At 38.1% G+C, this 27,142-nt stretch overlaps 1 long non-coding RNA gene across 2 annotated transcripts in view; it reads right to left on the minus strand.

The window, feature by feature from the left end:
- Positions 1–425: 425 nt before the first annotated feature.
- The window catches only part of LOC122241144, a 100,143-nt gene continuing 73,426 nt past the window's right edge, over positions 426–27,142 (minus strand). For both annotated transcript variants that reach the window (XR_006221131.1, XR_006221130.1), the window contains exons 3-6: positions 12,178–12,446; positions 8,987–9,054; positions 5,354–5,446; positions 426–499 (exon numbers count right to left, since the gene is read on the minus strand). This is a non-coding gene — a long non-coding RNA (uncharacterized LOC122241144). The remainder of the gene's footprint in view (positions 500–5,353; positions 5,447–8,986; positions 9,055–12,177; positions 12,447–27,142) is intronic.

Below are 27,142 nucleotides of genomic sequence, written 5' to 3' on the forward strand. Positions count from 1 at the left end.
AAGACCATACTTCCTCATCTCCACCTTCCTTGCAGCTATGCGTGGTCCATTAGCCAATGGAATGCTGACAAATGTGCCTAGTGTTCAACTACCAGCAAGTTCTCCTCAAGTGATGGGAGAACTTTTTACCTTTCTGTCTTCTGTGATGGGAAAACAACGGCTGGGGTTTCAACAGTTTCTTGGACCATGAGATGATCTCAGGAGCTAGAGCCATGATCTGAAGTCAAAGGAATGACACAGAAGGAACCAATATGGCACTCTGGGCCATCACACCGACCTTAGGCTACATCTTTTTTGAGGGTAAGAGGGAAATATATTATCTTAGTTAAACCATGGTCATTTTTTTTTTCTGATACTTATAACCAAATTTAACTCTCACTGGTTTTATCAGGATTATCCAAACACAAAAGTATACTGAGTACCTGTGACAGTCTAAGGATAGTGCCAGGCTTTGAGGTCATGCATCATGTCAGGTATTCCTGAGGAATTCTCTGGCTAACTAGGAAAATAATACACATATATTTAGACAAATCATGATACAACCGTCATTCAAAGATAACAGAAATACTAATATGATACAAATATATACAAAGGTATATGAGGTGCAATTTACAAGCAGGGAAATGGCAGAGAAGTACAATGCTCCAGACTTGCCTTTATAAACCTCAGCAAGGTTTTTGAGGCCCAGTGTGTCTAGGCTGGAAGTACCACAAGAAGCATCTCAGTAGTAAGGGATCTAGACCTTCTATGTGCAGTACTTTATAGGATCAGAGCCCGGAAAACAATGAAGGTCCTTGGATGAAAAAAATGGTGTTACAAAATAAGAATCCCCAGAGCTAAGCAGCTCTTATCAGCCTACAGTGCGTGACTGCATAACCTCCAGGCTAGCTTGCCTTCAATGACCTGCTTGCCTCACCAGTCACCTCTGGTTCAGGTGACACTATTGTATGGTGTCCTGCACAGGAAGAGGCTGTTTAGGTAAATGCCCAGAGTTTTAAGAGAAGCACTACGAGGAATGGATGAATAGCAGTAGGGTGGGGAAGAGTCTGGACCAAATTGAGTTGGACCAAATATTTAACAGGTTTATTTAATGAACATATATAGAACTCACTATTGACCAATCATTAATCCACTTAATCTTCACAATAGCTTCATGAGGTAGCTACTACTATCATTCTCATTTTTGAAATGAGGGAAATGAGACACAAAGATGTTGATAGCTGTGTACGGTGGCACATGTAGAGTGCACTGAAGCAGGGATTTGAACCAAGGCAAGCAGGTGCAAGAGTACCCCCCCGCCCCCGGCAATGTTGCGTCTCTGTGAGGCTGTCCCCTGGTTAGGGAAAGCAGCTAACATTAACTGATATGTGTGCTCTGTGCAGCACTGTGCTAAGTGCTCTCTCTATATTATTTCTCTTAATTCTCACAATAACGCTAAGAAGTAGATGCTATTATTAGTCCCATTTTGCAGACGAGCACACCACTGATCAGAGAAATTAAGTTAATCATCCCCAAAGTCCAACAGACTTAAAATGAAAGAGCCAAAATTCTAACCGTGGTCTTATATACTTCAGAGTATGTGCTTAGAACCATGATACCCTATTAAAGAATGTATAAGATGGATGAAGGAAGAGAGGGAAGGGGACACTAATGTAATTCAAACTAGGTAGAGGAAGGAACTTGAATCTAAACATGGGAGAGCCAAGGGCAATGAGAATCCATACATTCCTGTATCATTAATGCCGTAATTTAGTTTTCTTTTTTTTTAAGGTATGTTTTATTCATTGGTATAAATATAATCATAAACTGCACTGCATGGGAAAGTTTATGCAAGGAGGGGTTTCAACTGCAGGAGATCTAAAATTAACAAAGACCCCTCCTGAAGTTTAGCTTGGGAGGCCCAAAATTTAAATTTATACCCCCCAGCTGGATTGGAAAAATATAAAAGCCAAATGACCAAGTTAGCCTTGGAATCCTTATATTGCCCTCCAAGAAGCATACGTTCTGATTGAGTGTTGAGCACAGCAGGAAATATCATTACAGACCTAGAATCCAGATTTCTACCAGAAAATGCGAAGCATCTGGCAGTTTTGAAAGGTAATCTTTCCAGATTTACTTTCACATAAACTATACTCCACTACAGCACTAGAAATCATGGGGGAAGATTGTTTTTAATATAGTGGTTCAGAGAACAGCACATGGAAACTTAAATGAAGACCGCATTTCGTCTCCAGGTCTTTATTAGCAAAGATAGCACCCTAGACCTTACTTATTTGTTAAGAAAGGTGGGCTCACTAGGATAGTCTTAAGATATTTTCCAATGCCTCCTATGTAGCACATTAATTTCTAGGGAATTCTGTGGGGCGCCTCTTTTCTGAGGCAATTGGCCATTGATTACCCATTAGTTTGGTGGTTGTTATTTTTCTCTACAGGAAGCTAACTGAAGTTTCAAATTATCTTCCACGACTTTGCTGTGAGCACAGCACTGAGTTCCTTTTTTATTAGTTGGAAAGACCAGTTTCTGGTTTTGTTTTTGTTTTTTGCTTCTGTTTTTTTAAATTACATCTCCAGTTTTAAATCCATGTGGATTGAAGGGAAATGCATTGTTTTCTTTATTCTTTTTTTTTCTTTTTTCTTTTCTTCCAGAAATAATGTGGATTGAGCTATGCATAAACAATCGAGAAAACATTGTCATTGCTTTCATTGCACTCCAGACGTCTCTCAGATGATTTCTCTCAGCACAAATCCTATTATAAGCAAGAGAAGGTCAAAGTATAGATTTTAATCTTGGAGGGGGAGGGAGACAGAAACTAGAGCAAAACCAGACAACTTGAGAAATTCTCAATGATCAGTGTTCTCAACATCATAAAATGGAAACAGGAGAGCTTTAAAAAAATAAAAAAGACATCTTGGAAATAGTCATTTATAGCAGAATGCACAATGTGAGATGTTTGAACTGTGTGTGAAATATAAAAGCCAAGCTGAAAATTTACATTATCAAGATTGTTAGACAACACTGCATTATTGTTTTTCCAAAAGCAGAGCATGAATTTGGATCTTAATTACAATGAAAGCAAATGTGTGAAAGAAAAGTTTATTTCCTATTGTTGTTTGTCTATAATTGATAGTGTGACAAATAATTGCACCACTATTGTGTATGGCAGATAAGTAACTTCGGTAGAAATCTTGCCCTACACGGCAACCAAACAGCTGTTTATCATTGGCCTAATTATCAAGTTAATGAGATGCTAATTTCTATATTCATAAGGCATGCATGAGCAAGTACCAGTGTATGCAAAACAGGGTTTAGCGACAAACTTAATAAATAGCATAGCAAGGTATTGGTAAATAAACACAAATAGTTTTAGAATCTAGGACTTAGCACATTCAGAAACTGTACAACCTCAGGATGCATGCGCAGCTGTCTACTGTCTTTTAATGCATATACAGTGCTGACAGCAGCCTTCTTTCACTCGGTAGTAGTCTTGATTCAGCCCCTGCCGTGTCTATAGAACTCCTATTACAGTTGCTCAATGGGGGCAGAATCAGACACACTGTGCAGATTTATGGATGGCTGTTTCAATCCCTATGGGATTGTGGTGCCAGGCTTCCAATTTCCCCAGCACAAGATGGGATGCCCTTTTTTAAGAAATTAATATTATTGGAAAAACTCTCCAATAAACACTGCAGTGAAATATTCTTTTCCCCTTCTCCCAGTCAACAGTGCCCCTATGGGAAAGTCTGTATAACATCCAGATTTGGGATGTTATTCTTACTCACTTAATAGAGAAACTGTTTTTTTTAATAATAGTAACTGTGATGGAGTAGTAATAATAACACTTAAGTAGCTAAACCAAATAGTAAAGCACATGACAAACTGCAAAATTTGTCATTAAGACCTGGAGCAGTGCGAAGGAAATGATTTGGATTTTTTTGAAGGTAGAATTTGAAACTTTTGAAATGGTTAGAAATATTGACTTATACTATCTCTTTCTTGTCAAAGAATATAAAGTCACTAACAGTGCTCTCTGGGGCAACTGATCTGTCATCACAAGATCTGCCATCACCTTGAGGACCCACTCACACTTCTCTGGTCCATACAATATCACACAGAAGAAGAAAAGTGGTATATCCTGAAAGGCTGTTTGCCTTTAGAACAGAGCTACACAGCCTGCTGCTGAACTTTCCTTCATTCCTTTTTGAGAACGCAGCCACAAGCACAGTGTGTCGACTAACAGTGAAAATAAAGGAAAGACTAGAGATGTCACCAAGAAAGTGGATGGTGTGTCTTTTTTGATAACCTGATATAAGATAATCCTGATTGAGAGGTGTGGAACAATGTCAAGTTTAAGTTTGTATCATGGTTTATTTCCTAATCTGAAAACCTACAGAGGTGCTAAGTGAATGAAGGTGCATGTATTTACTCAGCATGCGAACAGGTTATAATATGCTTCCAGTCATAGTTTGAATCTCTGTTATTGAAAGTAACTAAGTTACAACAGCTGCTCCCTTCATTCTAATGACATTATTAGTAATGATAGCTCTACCTTGCATTTCACGTTTGTCACATGGTGATTTACAGGAATTGTACGGTAAACCTGAGGGTTTTGACTGCATGTAAGTCAGTCTTCTCATTTTACAGGTGTGGTTATTGAAGCCCACAGTATAAGATTGCTCGTGACATAGCCAGGATCAGAACTTTGAAATTTTGCTCATTCTCCCTCTCTTTCTACCTCAATAATCAAGCTGAAAAATGATCAGGGTATTTAACATGGCATGCTTTGCAAATGTGCTTGTAACAAGCAAAACAGAAAAGTGTCTAATGTGTGACATGATTATAAAATGGGACTTTCTGATTTTTCTATACACACTAGCAATTAGTCATGTATCCCCAGGGAATAAGAATACAATTCACCTCACAGGACCATAATTCTCTGCTATTAGCAAAATACCCCATTTTCTTTCTTTCTTTCTTTCTTTCTTTCTTTCTTTCTTTCTTTCTTTCTTTCTTTCTTTTCCTTCCTTCCTTCCTTCCTTCCTTCCTTCCTTCCTTCCTTCCTTCCTTCCTTCCTTCCTATTTATTTTTGAGAGATGGAGAGAGAGTGAGAAAAAGTGCATGCAAGAGAGAGCGCAAGGGAGGGGGAGAGAGAAAATCCCAAGTGGGGCTCGATCCCACAAACTGTGAAATCATGACCTGAAATCAAGAGTCAGATGCTCAACTGACTGAACAACCCAGATGCCCTAGGAAAACTCATTTTCTAATACAACTTTTCCCTAATCACTCAGAAGGGACTGAAGAATCTTCTAGAGACTCCAACTCATTCATTTCAAAAAACATCCATAGAGAACTCACCACACAATAGGAATTCCAGAAAGCTCTGCTCTGTGTTTTGGGGGTGAGTCCTTCAAAGTGGAAGATTAGGGCCATTTTCCAGGAATTCAGCTGCTGTTGGAGCAAACAATACAGTAGGAATTGCATGGCTGAGTCCATTAAGTTGATCAAATCCAGCTAATTTTATAGAATAATTTGATTCTGTTGGCTTGGGTCACACCTGCCTTAAAGAATTCTCATGGACAAGTTTTAATTCTAATTGTTTTAGGCCCAGGACTGTGAGGAGCGGAAACAAAGCAGTCAACTCCGGGATTTTGGAGGTGAGATGGGAGTGCACACACTGTCTGGGGTTCTCAAACGTTAGCGTGCATCAGATTAATTTGTAGCTTTGTTAAAAATGCAGCTACTAAGAACAAGTCCCTGACTTTCTGAATCAGAGCCACCCAAAGAGGGACACGAACACTTTCCTTCTTAATAGTCTTCATAAGAACTTAATATTTACTGAAGTCTGAAAATCCCTAGGTAGGTCTTTGAACTCCATGAAGACAAGAATCCTCCTGTCTCATGAAGTTCTGAATCATCTGAATAAATATTCTTGAATGAATGAATTAATGAAAAAGTAGAAATTCAGGAAAGTACGATAAAACCAGAGAAAAGAAGCAAAGAGTAGGATGCAATCAAAGCAAATAGAGATGTATTAGGTCAAAGCTCCAGGATGCCCAAAATCTGAACAGCAGCTAGAAACAAAGAAATAGCCTCAAATCAAGTCCAAACAAACAAACAAAATTCCACATGGTCTTTGCATAACTGAGCATGTATGAAAACCAGTGTGCTTGACCAAGCAGAATTTCACACCAGCTGCCTGATTTCTTCAGATTAAGGATGCACTTTATTCACATTTGCATCTCTCTGAAATCAGGATGCCCCTCCCATTTGATGCATCTTCTACTGTCCTGGATTGAACTCTCATTTCTCCTCCTTCTGTGGAAGATTTTGTGTTTGTTTTTGCCAGTCACCTGGGGGCACTATCAAGCTGAGACCACTTCAAATTAAATCCTCTACTAAAGATTTTGGGACCACATGAGCATTGTGAATTTAGACTGCATACCTGCAAAAGATTGTAGTTCAAATTTTCATGGGAGATGTTTTTCTCTTTTCCTCTATCCAGTGTCAATGTTGAAACATACAAGTTTCCCTAACTGTCTTTTTCTGAACATTGGGTTTAATTCTTATTTACCTCTGCAATGAGGATTTAGGATGGATTTTGCAGAAATCAGCTATTAGAATCCCAGAAAACGTGCCTCTCGCTCTCCCCTACTTTTTCTCATGCTCTGTCTTTGTTTTTAGGGAAACACTGAATATTGTACCTTGCAATCAAGAGTATTTTCTATTTGATAACACATTGGTTCTTTCCACTGAGATTCTCTAAAATTCACAGCTGAGCAGCCCTAAGTCTATAGGGAGAATAATAGGAATGTCTGCATCTGCTTAAATACAGTTGTGGCTAAAACACAAAGTTCAGCTCTTTTTGATTCTTTCATGTCCTAAAAATTGAGGCAGTGGCACTTAGATTTCATAGGCCCCTATAGGTTGTTGTGCTATTTGCCACATTCATAGATTCATTGTGAGATCATCTGTCTTCTCTTCTCATACAATGCTCAGCATCTGCTAGGTGCTCATCTAGTGTTTACTGAACTCTATGTTCTAGAACATGACTGTCTAAACACTACTTGATTTGGCTCAGCACACAAAACAAAAACTCTCCTCTTGTTGGTTTCTGAGATCTGTCTGGCAATCACTTCTGGGCAACATTAGGAAATTATGCATGGTTTCTGGGTAAATGTTTTAATAAAATTCTTAACATTTGCAGAATTTGTTTTAAATGTTGTTCTCTTGTTGATGCAGCTGTTGGGATCAGATGGATTTCTGTGTTTTACTTTTGTTTTGTCTTCCCCCCATAGAAATTGTTATAAATGCTCACTTTAATTAAAACTAATTTTTTTTAAGAATATAAAATGCATTTCAAATGATGGCTGGATTGATGATTCTCTGGCTTAGCTCAGTCTGTTCACTGCCCCTCCCTCAACAAGACAAGCCAACGTTCTGTGGAGTACTCAAGATGCAAGCTGCATTTTTCCCCACTTAGTCTGTTATTACTCTATTGATACAAACTTTGATTTTCTTTGATTCCACTTACCGCCCCCCCCAACCACAAATTCCACATTTATCTTTCCTTTAATTTTTTCTTGAATTTTCATGAGGTGAGGACCCAGTCCATAAAACTCTGTGGCTTGCAGCTGTCTCCTAAAATAACTACTTTGAAGTGCCCTTAGTTCCACCTACTTCTTCCTCACCAGCTGCCAGCCCACCAACTCTGGGAGGAAACTTGGAAAGCAGAAGAGCCTGTGTGATCAGCAACAAAGCAAACTATGAGGGAAAGACTAATAGTATTATCAGCTCCATATATCTCCAGTTTCTAAAAGAAGTGGTGTCCTAGTCTGTTTAGGCTGCCATAACAAAATACCACAGATTGAGTAGTTGATCAACAACATGAATGTATTAGTCTAAGTTCTAGAGGCTGTAAGTCCGAGATCATGGTACAAGCATGGTCAAGTGAGGGCCCTCCTCCAGGTTGCAGACTTCTTGTTAAAGCCTCACAGGGCAGAAGGGCCTGGAGAGCACAGGTGGAACCTCTTTTGTAAGAGCTCTAATCCCATTCATGAGGGTTCCACCCTCATGACCTAATTCCCTCCGAAAGGCCCCACCAACTAATACCATTACCTTTGGCAGTTAGGATTTCAACATGAATTTTGGGTGGACACATTCAGACCATAGCAAATGACAATCCTATTATGTTAGATAAAGTCAATCTTCTCTTTAGGTTCTAACATATGTATCATCAGTTCTATTTTCTTGAATTCTTCCAGTAACCAGAAATACAATATAACCTCTTCCTTCCTTCTTTCCTTTCTTGCTTCCTTTCTTCCTCCTTTATTGTTTCTTCCTCTTAATCCCTTCCTCTCTGCCACTTCTTTCTTCTTTATTTTTCCTTTTGCCCAAAATTCTATGACTTGGACTAATTGAGTATCATTTTGTTGGTAATGGTGATCATAAATCACCAACTGTCATCTCTAACTATGTATCACATTTTCTACTAAAGGCAAGTATGTCAAAGCATATTTGCCCATGGTCATCACTTCCCAAACTCCACATTCTTCAGGTCTTATAATGAAATACAACAAGAAACATATGTTTACATAGTTGCATTTGGTCTTTCTAGTTAAATAATTGTGGTGATAAGAATCTTGACAAATTTCGCAACAATACCTAACATTTTATTGAGCTCATACCTAGATACTGAAACTCAAAATTCTTTACGTGGATTTTCTTGATTAATCCTGTAAGGCAAGCACAGTATTTTCAAATTTTATAGATAAGAAAATTGATCCCCAGAGAAGTTAAATAACATTGCCAAAGTCATGCAATAGTTTGGGTTATGATCCTCATATGACTATGTTGATATTTGGAGAATTTTTGTTTAAATAAATGTACAATTCCATAAGTAAATACATAAAGAACTTTCTTGTAATAGAGAACTTACTTAAGAGAAAGGAATTGGCTATAGGTTAGATGTATATAGTTTGAGACGCTTACTAATGAGAGAAGATCCATTCTCTAGGCTGTATCATTCTATCTCCAGGATCAGGAATAGTCTTGTGGCTCTGTAAGATGGATATAATTCTTTGAGAAGGCTTGCTTATGGTAAGGTTAACAATTTACTCAGGAGGCACACTTGGTTATTCACAGATTATTTGCTAGAATGTTTCCTATTTCTAAGAATTCTTCAGCAGGGCATAATTTTCAAGATAGACTGTTCACTCCATGCCAGAGGATGCTTGGTAGTCCTTGACTCGGTAGTTTAAAAACTACTTTGCTCACCACCATATCAACCCTTCTCTCCATGAATAGCCCCTGGAATCTATTTTCTTGTTCTAAGCAGTTCCTGTTATATAGTCTTTTAATAACATTCCCTGTGATGTTTACTATACAGATAATGGTGCCATTTTGACCTTTATTCATCATAGGCTGATTAACAAGGTGTGATTCTCTTGAGATTCTCTCTTAGCCTCTTCCCAATTCATTTTTCCTATATCAGCCACTGAGTCCTTCACACGTACCTTCTTTTTCCCTGTCTTTTAGACTCTTGCACAATTCTGCATTCCTAGAGCAAAGTATGCAGGTGCTTTCCTTCATATTTTTCATAGGCAGATCCTGAAGATTTAGCCAGAACAGACAATCCCAGTAGCCACAAGGCAGCGTTAACTGCTCCAAGAGTACTTTTAAAAAAAAAATTTTTTTAACGTTTATTTATTTTTGAGACAGAGAGAGACAGAGCTTGAGCAGGGGAGGGTCTGAGAGAGAGGGAGACACAGAATCTGAAACAGGCTCCAGGCTCTGAGCAGTCAGCACAGAGCCTGACGTGGGGCTTGAACTCATGGACCGCGAGATCATGACCTGAGCCGAAGTTGGATGCTTAACCAACTGAGCCACCCAGGCACCCCTCCAAGAGTACTTTAAAGATGGAATAAGATATGCTTCCTTCTGGGTTTTCCTGATACACTTGGTGATTCCCGTTCCTTCCTCTGTGAAGTGCTCAGGAGGCTCCACAGACCAGTTCTGATGAAGTTTTGGGGTGAGGGTGGGGTTTGGAGCCAACGGACAAGAAAGAATTCTTGAAGACATCTTTGGTGCAAAAAGGTGATTTTATTAAAACATGGGGATAGGATCCATGAGCAGAAAGAGCTGCACTGGGGTTGTAAAGAGTGACTGGTTATTTACTATGGAGTTGGGAGAGGTAAAGTCAAAACTGAGGTTTTTGGAAGGACTTTGATATGCTAAAGAGAACTCTTAAGATGCCAGGAGCCTTGCTATTGTCAAGCTAAGGTTGTTTTTCTTCTAGTAAGACAGTAACATTAGGACTGTAGGGGGTTCCTAGAGAAATGTTACACACTGTATTTGCTTTAGTATTTGTCCATGGGCTGCAGGTCATAAAGAAATTTAATTTTACCTGCCATTTCCTTCTTGCCTTTGTTCCCACATCGCTATGGAGGAGAGGGTGATGTTGGGGTTCCAGGAAAGTTAGTTTACAGGTTTCTGGAGATTAGGCTATTGATAAGATTGCCTTTTTCTTGTAACTTACTAAGATATTTGTAAACTGATGGAGACCCATGTCCTATATGACTGTGATCTTTATCAGTTAACCATTTGTTTTCTTTCCTTTCCTCTGTTTTTGGGCAGCCAGGAGTGACTGAGGAATATCACACATATCCCATCTGGCGGCTGGGGGGTGGGGGTGGGGGGGGAAGGGGGTGCTAGTTTGTACTTTGCCCTCAGCCTGCCTTATGCTCCCTCATCAGTTCCACCTAGATTAGTGAGTTGACCCCTCTATAGTTTCTGTTAACTGAGTTCTTTTAACAGATGGCTCACAAGGGTGCTTATGAGAGCAGGAACTAAGGCTGTTAAGGTAACCGTGAGGTGGCAGACCCTCCCATGTGTTTTATACACACATATTGATCAGTTAGGAAATTGGCTATTTTGTTGGTAAAATAACCTTTTGTTACTGTTTTTTTTTTCCTAGCCACTAAAGAGTTGTGTCAGAGTCAATGTTTATCTCTCTTCTTTCAGCAGCTTTTAGATATTTTCCAGGGTCAGAAACTCCTCAGTTCCTCTAGCCATTTAAAATTATTTCCCCAACAGTGAACATGCTACAAGGCCCTGCTTCTCAGTCCTCATATATAACCTATTAAATTTTATTTGGTGATGTAAACTATATGAATTTCCCATTGATTTTCAGAAAGAAAGAATTAAGCAAACCCAGATTTAGGGAACTGTTTTCTTATTTCTAGATGTTGAAATCATATATTACAAAATCCTTAATTCAGGGATGATGAAAAATAGGATAGACTAAGAGTCATGTATAATTTCACTCCAATAAAGTTTCTTTTAAAATTTAAATCTCCCAAAACAAAACAAAATGTAAAAAAAAAATTCTTCTTATAACTTTTTTTTTAAATGCTCTTTCAGGAAATGTATTCGATTCACAGTGATATCCTTTGAACTATCAGTAAATTCTACTGGACAAAACTCATACAGATATTGATCCCAGGTAAGCCACAGTGGTCTCCTTCCACCCCAACCTAATTTCTATGTGTAATGAATCTATAGCTGCATACGATAGGTGATCAACAAGTATTTTTTCCTAGGATGAACCAGAATTCCTAACTGGCTACTCTTAGCAAAACCAAATAAGACCAAGTGGAAAGGGACTGTACCTCTCAGGGGCTATTATTTATGGGAAAGGAGGTGTGAAAGAACTGGGTGGAGAGGTTCCTGGAGGGCAGATTGCCTGAGACCTTCAGAGGAGTTGGTGACTGGGAGTGTATAACTAGGGGGAAGGAGCTGTGCCTGGTGGATGGGGTGGGGGGATGGAATGAATAGGAACAGCTGCAGTGAGAAAATGGCTTCAAGGGAACATAAGGAAGTTTTCCTATGGGAAGAACTCTGCAAATTTTTAGAAATTTTTATGCCGCCTCTCCAATAAAATTCATAATAAAAATCAATTACTCTTCAACAATTTTGAAAGTCAATCCCTATAATTTTGAAGCAACACCACTCTGCAACTGGCTCAGAGTAGCTCAGTTTCTTTGAGCTTCCTGTAAGATCTATTTTACCCCACTCCCACATTTATCGTAACACTTGCACACTGTCAATTCTCTGAAACCAAAGTATCCTGTTCCCCAGGAAATAGGCCAAGAGAAGCCCCGTTCTGACGAAGTCTCACTCACTTTAACAGGATCGGTCCTGGAAGAGTTGACCCAGTGGCAAGTGCTTCTGGAGAAGGATGAATCCAGGGCAGGCACAAGGTGTACGGGTTCAATCAGACACAAGTTGCATTAAACATGAATAAAGTAGAGAGGCAATGGGAGTCCAACGTGGAATAGTTCCTTTAGTTGCTGGTTTCTGTAGGTGGGAAGACTCCTGGCTGAATGACACTTAGAAGTTGACCTGTCTCCCCAGTCAACAGCTTCTTGCTAGCTGGGTTTCGGGATCCAGGCTGCAAAAACAAAGAACGTTCTGATTTGTTTCTCGGTTGCAATCAACTGAAATAAACTAAACCTGGAGCCCTTTGGGCGGGAATGACGAAGCTGGGTTACTGCTGCTACTATCGGTCTATAAAGGATGCGGCACTACTTCTGCCCAAATGAATTCTGAATCATCCATGCTTCTGTGAACATTTATTTCAAATGCCCTGGCAGGAAGAGTCCAATGGGACAAATTTAAATCACATGTGAGTTCCTATTAGCTGCTTTTTTTCTATTTTTAAAACAGAACCTATCTTCTTTCTCCTTGGCTGTCCATCAGGGACCCAGCTTTCATCAAGACTTACACAATGGCAGAATCCATAAACCCATGAAGTTTCAGACATTTTTATTTTTAAAATTTTTTTTAATTTTTTTTTTTTTGAGAGAGAGAGAGAGAGAGAGAGAGAAAGAGCACATGAGTGAGTGGGGAAGAGGCAGAGGGAGAGACAGAATCCTAAGCAGGCTTCATGCTGTCAGCACAGAGCCTGATGTGGGGCTCGAACTCATGAACCATGAGATCATGACCTGAGCTGAAATCAAGAGTTAGATGCTTAACTCACTGAGCCACCCAGACATCCCAGTTTAAGATGTTGTTGTTGTTGTTGTTGTTGTTGTTGTTGTTTTAAAAAGCCACAGCACTGATTAAAAAGAAGACATGATTATTAGGACATTTACCAGAACTTAAAAAAAAAAATGGGGCTCAGTTGTAAAAACACAACACATAGAATAGACTGGGGCTGGGGAGTCAGATATATCCTGTTGTCAGAGCTGGGCACCGAGTCAAGGCTGATCTGGTAGCAACTGGTTTCTAGGTATGGGTCTTAATCTGGAGTGCATAGCATCTCCAGCCACATGGAACATTTTATATGGGGACTTGAGAACGTTGTTGAGACCGCTAGTTCCCAGACCGAGGCCAATCAAAAGCAGTGCCGGTACACATTTTAATATGGGATTCAGTAGACCATTATTGGCATTTTAATAAATGCTACAATAAGTTACATCAAATCTACATTGACAAAATGAAGTGGTGGTTTAGAAACATTATACAGATGATTTATTTTGCTTCTGTGTTAATTTATGTAAGCATAATAATTCCCAGGTGACCTGCAGGAATCACATTGCTTACCAATTGTGTGATTGGTGGACTTTCAAAAAGCTTTGCAAAAGAAAATAAACCCTGAAATGTAATGTTGATATTGACTAGACACCACTATTCTAATTTTACTGCATAAAACACATTGGCTGGAGTCATTAATAGTTTTAAATCCCCTCCAGGTCTCCCAGCATTCCTTGGCAAGATGCCAGGGCCTGAGCTGACCACTAGCCAGATCTGGGCTCTCTGATGTTTGGCAACACTCAGGCTATTTGCAACTATGTGTTCCCAGATGCATTCCTTTCCTCTGTGCCTAAGGATGCAGAGGGATGCTAAAGGTATCTTTATGACAGTGTAAGATTCGTTGTCACAGGGATAAAATTCAGTGGACTTTTATAGCAGCAGCTGCTCTTCTGAAACTAGGAGAAATAATTCTCCAGGTAATCACAAAAGAAAAAAGGAAAAAGGATGAAAGAAGAAATAGAAACAAATATATTATATTCAGGGAAAGTATCAACGGGGCAGGAGGGAGGGCTAAGAACAGCATTTATTGTGTTTTGACTATGGCTTCAAGGTTCCCATTAAGCCCAGGAAAAGGAGAAATGCAGGCAGTCAGATGTGGATGTCACAGCCAAGAAATGCTGTCATCTGCAATACTGCCAGCTCTCTGGTCTCCAGGGCCAAGATTGCAGAAATGATTTTCTAGTCTGAAAAATCTATAGATATAAAGGTAAAAAGCATATAGGGTATTTCACAATGTTTGAAAACTGATGATTGTGTTAACAGAAAAAAGAAAGAAAAAAAAATACTTTGGACAGACACTTTCCCTTATCTGTTAGAGGGTGTAAGTTTATCACACAGAGAAAAGTCTTTAAAATAAAGGTGACAAGGCCCTGGGAGTGATGACTGTGGACATCCTTTATGGAGTCAGGAACTATAACAACAAACAGAAGGTATGTAATAAAATTTCCTCATTTTTTTCATAAATTTCATCTGTAAGATGACTTCTTATTGCAAAAACTATTAGGGAAGTTGAATTCCTCTGATCCCTTGTGGAGAACCAGGGAAAATTCCCTTCCCAATGTAAGGGGCTGCACAGAAGTCATTTCTTTTAGAGGTCTCTGACTCTAACATCAATGATGATTTGGACTGCCTTGATTGCATTTAGGCAAATGACTCATATACTCCACTAGAAGAAACACACACACACACACACACACACACACACACACACACACACGTGTGTGCGCACACACACACACACACACACACACACACAGGATCACTAACATAAATTCTGACAGCTTGCAAAATTCACCTGCCTTAAAGAAATTCTCTTCCACCTGAAACATGTCTACTGAAGCATGGTGTGCCAGTCATTATGGCATCTTGTGCTTCACACTGTGCAAGCTGTCTGCTCCCAGTTAGAACCAGTGTAGATTAGTCCTAAAATTTCTCAATCTATAGATCTATAGTGTCAAAAATAATGGTTGACATCTCTTTTTTAGGTGTAAGAATGCTGACTGATGCAGAGCTAATACTGAATGGCATCTCCTCTGAATACGTGGTGAAAGAACTCTCTTCTCTTCTGTAGAGCTCTTTCTTCATAGAGCTCTTCAGGGGAAGTGGGTATCTGGGGTCAATGTCTAGGACTCTGCTGATATGGGAGAGTATGTATGATGGGGAAGAATCTGTTCAGTATGTCAGCCAGCTATTAGGAAGGTGACTTACTGCCTGGATCCTGAATGTCACATTTCCCAAGGCTGTTTGGTCTGAACTTGATTTCTGTCCTATCTTTAATGCTGATGGGATTAGAAGGAGGTCACTCCAATAAGTCATTGAATAATATAGCTATATTGATTGATATAATTGATTGATAATAAGCTGTATCTTCTTCGGTCAGTGGATCCCAGTGTTGGGAGGCATCACCCTCCCCTTTTAAAAATGTCTCAAATGGTGGTAATTTGAATGAGGGATGATGGAGTAAGGAGCATCTGGCATGGCCAATTAGATGGATGTAGCGTCATTCTCTGAGTTAATGATTACAGGGGGAGATAGAAATGTGCCTTGGGGGTTTTATGATAAATTTGGTTTGGGACATTAGTTTGTGTTACATCCATATAAAATAACCAAAACACAGTTGATAATATACAAATAACTCTTAGGAGAGTGGGGTGGTCTAGAAATATAACTATGAAAGTTATCAAGATATAAATGGTAATTAAAGTCATGAGAATGGACAATTTAATGGAGTCTATAGTAAGAGAAAAAAGTCTCAAAGGATGATCAACATTTAAGGGACAGTGAAGGATTGATAGTTTGATAGGACACTGTTGGAAGATCCAACAGGAATAATAATAATTAAAAAAAAAACAACAGTAGAGAATAGAACTTTGTCATTTATAGGATGTGGGTATAATATATGAACAGTTAAAAATAATTCTAAAGTTTTGACTATGGATAACTGGTATTCATTGGTGAGTTGTAAATATATATAAGTTTATTTGCACAGTTAAATTCCATTTTAACAAGAACCAATACAGGGGAAAGAAGTTTGCAATAATAAAATTATTTCTAAGCCCAGTCCAATGGCCTAGAGCATTAGTGCCTTGTTGATCTCATTACAACAAAATTCTCTACCATGAATTATTTAGTATAATGACTTTACCCAGTCCTTGTCTATAGAGTAGTTCTTCACTTATAATGAAAAAATCATAAGAATACAAACTGTTCCATGAAGGCTGATTTAAGTTTAAGAAAAGAAAAATATTCTCTAGAGTCATAGTGGTTTATCCAATGTGAAACGTGTTGTGCTGTGCTGGAAACTGAAGGTGGGCTCTGGGGTGTGCATTTAAATGGAGCTAATGAATTTCCTCTGTGCAGTCCAGCCTGGGGAGAAATGGAGAAGTCAGTTTAATAAAGCATGCAGTAGAACTGCCCTCTCTGGCTCTCCAGATTAGAACAGTAGAGCATGGCATCGTTTCCTTTTTCTCTAAATCTATTCTTGTTTTTCTGTTACTGCGATTTCTGACACTCACCATCTCATTTTCTACTCTGCCCTCCCTCCCTTCCTGTTCCTTCTTTCAGGCTTGCCTACACCCCCTCTTTTCTGCCTCTCTGTCTCCCTCTCTGCCTTCTTTCTTGTTTTCCTTTAATTAAGGCTGGTATCTCGGTGACGATCTGAAGAGATGCTCACCGGGTGCTCACAAGTTCTTCCGCAACGCAGTATTCTCAGAAGCCCTCATGGTGCTCCCTTTCCTGCTAAGAGCTGCAAAGTGGAGCCTCTGTGACTTGGTATGAAACAGCCTGACTTTGTACAAAAGAAATAAGTGTGTTTTTGGTTTTTATTATTTTTATTTATTGTTTTGGTTTGGTTTTTCTGAGAGCTGTTTCTTCTGTCTTATATTGGAGTCTGGGGAGATGGAAGGCCAATTTATCCACTCATGCTTTTTGTTCTGGCTGTGCATTCAGTTTAGAACTCAATGCTGGTCACTTCTCTTTGAGCCTTTCCACAGGATTCTGAAGAAGTGATCTGCATCATTATTAACTTGGATGGTAGAAGCTGGGAGGATGCAGTTTAGGAACCTGCCATTTTAATCAGTGCTTCAGGTAATCACTATGCACACTAAAACCTGAGACCTTTACTCTAAAAGCATTATGACCTTTAGGATGAGAAAGTGTTTTACAGGGGGGAAAAAAAAAACCAAAAACAAAAAACCATCACCTGGGCTGCCTTTCCCTAACTCCACTGGCCTTCAAAATCCATTCATAAATAAGATTGTAAACTTTTTGAGGTCAGGAATCGTGCCTTTTATGTGTTTCTTAGACTTGGTAGTATCTAACCATTCATCTGATAAAAATATAATACTTAAGTACAAGATAGGCATGAGCATCTATTGCCTGGTTACTAGTACAAAATTAATGGTTAAATAAAACATAGTAAAGGACACAATGTGTGGTTGGAGTTTCAAAATATTATTACTCCTAACTTCACCCTCTATGTGACTTAGTTTCCCCATTGTCAAAATGGAAATTCTATACTTATATTACATATTGATGAGAAGATAAGAATAGGAAAGTATGTTAAAACTTTTACAGCTTTGTACGTCAACTATTATATTGTTAGGTACATTTCCAGATACCAGTAGATAAAACTAGATACATCAAATAGTTACTGAGTGCCTTCATGTACTAATTCCTCTGCTTGTAGATTCAAAATTAAAATCACAGGGTTCCTGAACCCCAGGATCTCACAATCTAGTGAGTAACACGAGTAAGTACATAGATGACTCTTACAGAAGGTAAGCTTTGCTCTGTGATGTTCACTGAGTAATTATAATCCAGAGGCTATAAGAGTTGTTTTAGAAGAGGAAGAAATTAATTCTTACTGGGAGATTGGAACATCTCTTTGTTTAATGCTGGTTGAATTTAAGAGAGAAAATAAAATTAAGGAAAACCCTATCTCTGCTTATTTAATCTGCTTGGGAGGGCTTTAATTACACAGAAAAGGGAAGGAGCATAGTACAGTAGAACCTTGATTAAATGGAACACTTTGAATTTGGATAATGGGATTTTCTTGCTAATTCTCTCTTTAAGACTAAAAGGTCCATGTTTTCTTGTTGCTATCCCTACTTTTAATAATGCCTATTCCAATAGTCCTTATTGAATTAATATGGACTCAACAATGGTTGACACAGTAGCAAATACGAATGATTCATAATATAGAATTCCTGACTCTAATGAGTTTATTATCTGGTAGATTAAAAGATTCACAAAATATAACATTAATATAAAAATAAAACAATAATGTAAGGAAGTATGTAACTAGCTAGAAATAAAAGAGCACTATATGGCTTAAAAGATAAAATAAATATTTTGGATTGGAATAGATTCACAAAATTGAGTCAGAATACATTGATTTGTATGTATCAGAGAGAAGATATAAAAGAAGCAAATATTTCAAAAATATTGAGAATACAGAGTATTCAGTATTCAGACTGAGTATAGAGAATGTTTTGAATTTGAAGAGATGAGAAGCAAGGAGGCAAATCTGGCAGTTTTCATGGTATCTGAGATTGTCACTTAATATTTCTTAGATGATTGAATTCCAGAATTCTCATTTTGAAGACCATCATTATTGATTAACATTTTCTGAGTGAGTACAATGTACAAAGCAAACACAAATTGAACACAGCCAGTCAGGAATGTGGGATTAGGAATGTAAGGATCAGAGGTAAGAGTCAGCAATTACTGATGTTGGAGACTTAGCCAACTTATTTAAACTTTCTAAACCAAGGTTTCCTTAGCTGTAATGTGATAATAATAATAGTACCTAATTTTTTCTTTTACTGTGAGTAAGAAATGAGGTAAGCAAATTAGTTGGCATAGTGCCTGGAATATGCTAAGTATTTGATGTGTGTTAACGACCATTATCATTATCAGAAGGTCTTAGAGCTTGGGTAGAAGTTGTAGAATTTATACAGACCATTTGAAATGCCTACACAGTTTTATTTAACATGAATTCTGGATATTGCTTTTTTTGTTTTCCACTTTATTCTAGTTCTGAGTGAGGTAGGTCTTGTTTTTTTTAGGATTTCATGATGATGCAGTTAATGCCCTTGATGCTGTGCTTGCCCATGTCTGCTTGGGCTACGAAAGCCGTGACCTCACAAAGTTTCCATGTGAGCCTACTTCTAACTGTATCTCTGCCTGGGATCATGTTTAGGCTATAGATGTGACCTTGGTTTGTGCAAGTAGACCAGAAGTACAAGCCAAGAAGCACCCTTAGGAGTCACTTCAACTAATGAGAAAAGGGAATTTGTAAGCAAGAACCCCAGCTTCTTCCTCTTTTATGAGGCAACTCTGAGTTGTGTTCTATAAATCCCATCAGATGACCCCCAGTAGGTATGGACTCCAGTTTCCCAAAAGAGTAACCTGCTCATAAATTAAGGTTTTATGAATTTTCTCTTTTCCTGTTATAACTTCCTCACTCCCACACGTTGCTTCCTGTGCCACGTACCAATTCATTCACCCCCAATCTACCCTTTATCTCTGACTCTGTGATAATAGAGATGACGCCTTTAGAATTTCTCCCCTGCCAGTTGTAAGAACATTAAGCAGTTTCAGTAGAGGGTGCTGGAGAGACACAATGGAGGGGAAGGAAGCTTTCTCCCCGATTCCAGTATGTTCCACTAGGTAAGCTGCAGCAGCACATGAAGCTTCCACAGTATCTGGCAGTCAACTCTCCATAAACAGCTTCTCCTGGCATACCTCTCTGACGGTTTTGCAGCAAAGTGCCTCAAGCCCAGCATCTCCTATGAATAATTTTCCATGGCAGCTCCTAGAGCAGCTTTGCAGTGAAGTGGCATTAGTACATTATCTCCCCATGGATGGCTTTCCTTGGCACCCCTTAGGCATCTTTACAGCCTCAGTGAACTCATGGATCCAAGCTGCATCCCATTCAAGACGGTCTGGATACTGGCCATCCGGAGAAAGAGAGAGAGAGAGACAGAGAGAATGTGTGTGTGTGGGTGGGTGGGGGGGGGGTGTGGGTGTGTGGTGGAGTGATGGAGACCCTCTATCAGAGGTTCTTCCTTTGGCACTCTATCTCAGCTTAGGGGGATAGAGGCGACTCCTTGTATCTGTTATGTCTATATTCTTCACAGTTGTCTTTACTCCTTATTAGCTCATCTCTGTTACTCCAATCTCATCATATAGTTAATACTTCTTTATATAAAACCTTCCATGTTTAAATATCTGTGTGAGTTTTGAGTCCTGATTGGATACAGACCCATATACCTCCCAAATAAACTACTTGTACCCAAATCTCTGTCTCAGGGTATGCTTGAGGGAATCCATGCTGAAATTCTTCATTATGGTAGACACATTAGAAAGTAGGTTCTCAGGATAAGAATCTAGAATTGAATTGCCTGCTGACCAGAGAGAAATCAGAACCATACTTCTGATGGAAAATGGAATGTTATAATTCAGTCATTATGTAGTATCACAGTTACATACATTCTTACATATGGTAGATTAGGAAGAGAAATAAGGAAGAGAAAGCTCTGACTTTCAATAGGTCTAGCACACTGGTCCCCATAAGTGTGGTCCCTGCACCACCAGTGTTAGTATCATGTGGGCACTTGCCCTTTCCCAGACTTACTGAATCAGAAACTCAGGAATTGGGATCCCAAAATCTGTGTTTTGAAAAGCTCTCCAAGAATTCTAATGCAGTGCAAAGTTTAAGAGATAATGCTCTAGAACTTGAAAGACATGAGAATAAATATAAGACTGTGGAGCAGACTGACTTTTTATAACTGACATAAAAGCCTTGAAAAAAAGAATGGCAGCCTTAGGTCAGCCAACTATCAATCCCAAGCTGTAAAGGCAGAACACTTTCATGGCAGTGTTTGAGATCCTTTTCTGCAGCTGATGTGCAGAACAGGCTGACATTTAGGTCTATCATCTGATCATAGGAGAGATGTAATTTCAATTGAATCTAAATTCATAGCCCCAGAAAATCTTCTATGCCAAAGTCAGGGCCAGGATAGGAGAGAAGTGAGACATCAAGACCTTGAATGAGACATTTAATGGGTAAATGAGCTTAAGAACCTTCAATGCCTACCTCTCCCCTCATCATTGCCAGAGGAAAGAAAGCATTGTTACTTGCTTGGACACCATTTAAAGGTCTCACGTGAGGTCAGTGCCTGACAGAGAATGTTTTGCCTCCTCAGGCTTTATACTTGCCTCTCTCCCAGTAATGCCAGATCAGTAGTTAGGATCAAGTCCTCCCCTGGCATAAATGGGCAAGGTCCATCCTTCGTATGGACTATTCGCCAAAATTCTTAAGAACTTTTATAATACATAGTGGCAGAAATTAAGAGTTTATTTATGAAAATGTCCTTGGAGTGTTGCACTGAGAAGGGTTCAGAATATAAGGCAAAACAGGGGAGATTTATAAAAAATAGGGCAATCTCTTGTGATTCAGAATCCAGTATCCTCACAAAGGCCTATAAAGGCTCCTTGAAGCTTAGAGACAGATAGCTCACAATAAGCAACGCTGAATGTTAAGAATCATGTTGGCAAAGGACAGAGGAAGGGGATAGAGAGTCAGAGACAGGGACTTACAGGAATGGGCACTAAGTGTATATATCTTTCTGTTTTGCATCAATGCCCGCAGTGCCTCTTCAGAGGAGATGCTGGACAACCACTGGACAAAATGATTCAAGCAGTGAGTGTCAGCTAGCTTCTGTCCTTAGCTATATTGGGCTATATTGTGCTTGCACACTGATCCCATGAACACAGGAGAGTATCCATGGTAGCAGGAATGGAGGCTATCATACCAAAAATGAAACCCACATGCACACACACACACATACCAGCAGCATGATAAAATGTCACAGACCAAAATTTAAAGAATCACTTCACTAGATAATTTTTCCTGAATAACTGAATTAATCCAACTTTGTTTTTGATGACCATTTCCCCCAGAAATGTTTGTTTGCAAGAAAATTACAAATTTTAGGGCTTCTGTCGAAAACAATATTAAAATAACGTTAATATTTTTTGAATTCTTACTCTGTTCTAGTCCCAATAACACACTGATGGTTTTATCTTTTTCTGTACTTAAAACACTCCTGTGAGGTAAGTACTAATATTATATATTTTAGAGAAAGTACACTAAGGCTTAAAGAGGAAAAGACTTCTATATTCTCTAAGACCAGTTAGGAAGTAGCAGGGTCAGGGATTCAACCCCAGTTCCCGCTGACACTGAAAGCCATGTTCTTAACCACGGTGCCATATTTGTTATCAAAATTTGCTTCAAAAAAGGTGGTGAAGGAACACAGCATTTGGGTAATTTGATTCTAATTGTCTCTGTTGTCTTTTCAAGTGGTAAGTCTCAGACTGTGAGCACCGGTCCTTTGAATTAAAAAGGGACACCAAGGAAAAGCCTTACTTCTGTTATCCTATCTACAGTGTTTCAAGTAATTGCCAATAATCCAAATTGATGTTCTTGGATGCTGCAGCTTGTATTAATGATTATACAAAATTTAATAAACATAAATTTAGCTCTCTATAGTGTTGAGTAATGAAACATATTATATTGCTTCTAAAGTAAAGCATCTAAAATACAGTATAAAGAACCAAAATGTTAATTTATTTCTAAAAAGAGACTTAGGTTTAGAAGTAAGAAAATGTTTCATTGAACCGTGGTAGAGTTACATTTGTAATAAGAGAACTGCCAACTTTATAGTCAGGCTGCCTATATAATGTAAATCAAAGCTCAGAAGTGCTTTAGTTTAAATTGCTTTTTAAGACTGTTGAACTCCTGTTGGTTTATACACAAGATTTATGCCAACATGTTCTTTCCATCTCCATTTTTCATGAAGGGAATATTCATCTTTGATTACCTCCATAATTACGGGAGTAGGAGTAGTTATCTGGGATGTACAGCTAATCTTTGATTATCCACCCTACCTCCAAACAAGTTTCTACTTTTACAAACCCGTTCATTTACCTTATGCTAGGATTATAGAGTGCAAAAACACAGGGATTCCATGGGATGCTGGTAATGGTCAATCATGTTCAGACACATCTCCTCTTACCTTTTCTCTTTTCTACCTCTGACATCTACTCTATCATAGCTATTTAAGTAAAAAAAAAAAAAAACACAAAAAACAAAAAACATATGCTAAGCATATAACCTGTTAGAAGCTGGCTGGTGCTTCTGAGAAACATAGTTCATACACTTTAGCCATACAAAAATTGTCTTCTTTGAAATGTTTGTGGCTTTACACAATAAATGTTTATTTCTTAATCTTGTAAATCTCAATTCCAGAGTAGTGGCTTTTCTGGAACTTTGTGATTTCAAATATTAGTGTGGGGAGGAGACTAGTCCTACCAATTAGGCCAAACCTAAAAATGACAGAATTAAAAAAATAATTAACATTTATTTATTTTCGAGAGAGAGAGAGACACAGAGCACAAGCAGGGGAGGGGCAGAAAAAGAGGGAGGCACAGAATCTGAAGCAAGCTCCAGGCTCTAAGCTATTAGCACAAAGCCTAACGTGGGGCTCAAGCCCATAAACAATGAGATCATGACCTGAGCTGAAGTTGGACGTTTAACTGATTGAGCCACCCAGGCACTGAAAAATTGACAGAATTTTTAATTGTTAAAGTGATGTGCTACAAAGGAATCTGTTGGTTTTTTTTTAAGACAGGAAGAGAGAGTGAGCAAGAGAGCACATGAGTGCATGCATGAGTGAGGAAGGAGTAGAAGGAGAGAAAGAATCTTAAGCAGGCTCCATGTCCCATATGGGGCCTGAAGAGGGGCTCTATCTCATCACCATGAGATCATGACCTGAACCAAAATAAAGAGTCCAACGCTTAACCAAATGAGCCATCCAGGCACCCCTGTGCTATATAGAGAGTAATCTTAGAAGGTATCTATTTTAGACAGAAAGATAATTGTAAATACGTGCCATTTGAGATCTTAAAGAAAAAGCCATGCAAAAAACAAACAAAACAAAAAAACCATAAACAAATAAAAACAAAAACAAAACAAAAACAAAAATTAAAATAAAAAAAATAGAATGGGATACTTTTGTTTTCATCACTGATGTACAAAGGGTGTGGAAGTTGTCACTTCTTTCCTTACAGCAACAACAAAAAAAGAGGGACTAAAAATCAGTAACTTTTCTTAGACTCATCAGAGAACTGAGGGTGCAAGGCAGACAGACACCCCAAATCAGGGTAGACTTAAAGCCAGAAAATAACAAGCAAGATCCAACTGCAGCAGAAGCCACTAGAGCCATAAATTGGTATGAACATTTAAATGGTAATTATGACAATTGGCCGGAGTCTGAATGTGGACTGGCTTGACAGAGACACTATTGGAGACTGTAGTGTTGGGAGGAGGAAGGGCACTCTCATGGATTTTACCACCAGGAATCCCTTAAGATTCTCACAGTGAAAATTCCAGAAAGACATTTTCTTGCCTCTGGCAGGGGAAGACATTAATCTTTTGTGAAATACAACTAGAGATTTCTCCGTATCAAAGGTCTACTCTCAAGGCAAAAGGACTTTACCAGAGTCTTATTTCAACTGGGGGAAGTTCATTCCACCCATTTTATCTGACCAGCCTTTATATTTCATGGAAGAAGGAAAAAAGCTATTCAACTGGAAAAATACACGTGAAGGTCACAGGCCAGAGATGCAGAAGCTTTAAAAGACTGACATTTAATCATAAGATTGTAGAATACTTACCTTCACACTACACCAAGAGTGCTCCAAAGTAGTACAATGGATTATAGCTGAAAAAGCTTCAAGATGCAGATTTTCACTAAGAAGGAGTACTCAAAAAAACTGAAGACAAGAGGGAGATAAAAATAGAACACTAGAGAAATCTGAAGCCTCTGGAACTTACAGATACAGCAAACTTTCATGTTTGTTCCTACTCAGATTAACATAAATCCTCACATTAAGTCACTATATATTTTGTGTCCTATTATTTAATATGACATGTCTGGCTTTCAATAAATAATTAAGTATTCTAAAAAGCAATAGGTGGGAACTATCTGAAGACACAAAGGGAATATTAGGATCAGCCTCAGATATGACATAGGCTTTGGAATTAATAGGGAGGGTATTTAAAATAACTGTAATTAGTAAGTTAAGGGCTCTAATAGAAAAAGTTGATAAGTCAGAAGAAACAAGAGTAATGTAAGCAAGAGAGACCAAAAAAATCTAAAAAAGAATCAAAAGAAAATGTTAGATACCAAAAACACTGTCATACAAATAAAGAGTTTTTGATAGGCTCATCAGAAGACTAGAAATGGCCTAGGAAAGAACTAATGTGCTTGAAAGTACATCAATAGAAACTTCCCAAAGAGAAAAACAAAAAGAAAAATGAATAAACTTAAAAACAAAATAAAACAGAAAACAGAAGAGAATATTCAAGATTTGTGGGACAATTTCAAACAATGTAATATATGTGTGATTATAATACTAAGGAAAAAAGAGAACTGAAGAATATTTCAAGTAATAATGGTTAAAATTTTCCAAAATTAATGGCGTACACCAAGTCATAGATCCAGCCAGGAAGCTCAAAATACAAGTAGAATAAATATCAAAAAATCTACACTTTGCTATGTTATATTCAAACAACAGAAAACTAAAGTCAAAAAGAAAATCTTGAAAGGAGTCTAAGGGAAAAGGAACACTTTCCTTAAGAGATCAAGGGTTAAGAATTACAATGGACTTCTCATAAGAAATAGTGTAAGCAAGAAAACACTGGAGTGAAATACTTCAAGTGTTGAAAGTAAAATATATATATATTTTATATATATATAAATAATATATATAATATATATAACATATATTATATAAAATATATATATATTTTATATATATAAATAATATATATAATATATATAATATATATTATATATAATATATATATAATTAGAATTCTATACCCAGCTAAATTATCCTTTAAACTGCCCTTCACTTCAGAAACCAATCACAAGTCCCAGATTGTTACCTGCACTTCTGACTGACCAGTTATAAATCAGGGTTCTGATAGCCCCCTCCCCACGTTTAAAATTATGTAGAAAGGCTCACAAATCCCAGAGAGACATTTACTGACTTATACCAGTTTATTGTAAAGGATATTATGAAAGATAAAGATGAACAGCCACATGAAGAAGTACACAGAGGGTATGAAGAAGGGATGCAAAGCTTCCAACACCCTACAGGCATGCCATCATTTCAGTACCTCCATGTGTTCATCAGACTGGGTCCTCTCCAAACCCCATTGTTTACAGATTTTTATGGAGGCTTCATCACACAAGCATGATTGACTATTAACTCAATCTCCAGCACCTCCACCTTCCCTACAGGATGGGGGTGAGGCTGAAAGTTCATAGTGTCTAATCATGACCTGGTCTTTCTGGTGACCAGCCACCAACATGAAGTGACCTAGGAGCCCAGAAAGAGTTGTTTCATTAGAACAAAAGATGCTTCTAATGCTCAGGAAATCCCAAAAAATTTAGTAGCTCTGTGTCAGGAATCAAGAGCAGAGACCAAATATGTATTTTTTTTATTATATCACACAAATTATACAAATTTTTTTTCAGAAAACTATACACCTATAATTGTTATGACATCTTCCTCTGAAACCTATAACATGCTGGAATGCAAGCAAAACCGGTAAATACTTTTACATTTTAATAGTTTTTTTTTTATCATCTCACCTTTTATATTATACTAACTTTATTTAGATTCACAGAATCTAACATTTCATTACAGCACACTCAGGAAATAACTTATGAAACTCACTCACTGAACTATGACACTAAGATGTTCATGGTAGAAAGATCTTGCTAAAAACCCCAGGGAGTTATTAGGAAAATGACAATGGAAGTACCATTTACTAAATGTCAGTATGAAGGTAATGATAACTAAATTGCTGAATTTCAGAAAATAATGAAGAATTTTCTAAAATAAATAGTACAAGGAGTCTGCTTCAATAGAAGAAAACAAACATTTAAATTATTCATTTTCCAAAATTCCTAA

The sequence above is a fragment of the Panthera tigris genome, chromosome C1 (genome assembly GCF_018350195.1).
Source record: "Panthera tigris isolate Pti1 chromosome C1, P.tigris_Pti1_mat1.1, whole genome shotgun sequence".
NCBI lineage: Eukaryota > Metazoa > Chordata > Mammalia > Carnivora > Felidae > Panthera > Panthera tigris.